Here is a 654-nt window from a genome sequence, read left to right on the forward strand (position 1 = left end):
GGAGTTTTGTTCCAAACCTAGCAAGCTAACTACCTAAAAGGTATGCAAAAAACTTGCAAAACCACTAACAGCCCAGTTGACACTGATAGAAGCTTGCCGTCACACTAAATGGTGTTTTGTTGGCAGTAGGGGAAAGTGGGGTGATTTGTGCCAGCGGGGAAGTTGTGCCACCCCTTATTTCTAGGGAACCAGAGAAAAAATTGGTCAAGTGACCACACATTTGTGAAGAGTCAGCCATTTAACTCATCCTGCAAAGAAGAGAGCCTCTTTGCATGAGAGATAAGCACATTTAAGTTAAAAAAAACTGTTTTTTTTTTTCTTCCAAAGAAAAATTTCTATGATCACGTTTTTTTGATTGTTGTGTCTAAACAGTTATAGACAAGTTTGAAAACATTTCACACATGTTGTAGTGCTTTGGTACGCTACACTATGAGTCTATATAGCTAGCATGATTTAAGCTCAAAACAGCTGGATGATGCATTTTTTCCAAAAAGGTGGGATTGGGGTGATTTGTTCCAAAGGGCCTGGGTTATATTGTGCCAGTGATCTATAGAGAATTGCATTCAATTTGGTCTTCTTTTAAATTTCATTTTTTTCTGAACACGTGTTCATGTAAATTACCTTTAAATAGAATTGACTCAACTCAACTTTGTT

Source organism: Sprattus sprattus, assembly GCF_963457725.1.
Source record: "Sprattus sprattus genome assembly, chromosome: 10".
NCBI classification, from domain to species: Eukaryota; Metazoa; Chordata; class Actinopteri; order Clupeiformes; family Clupeidae; genus Sprattus; species Sprattus sprattus.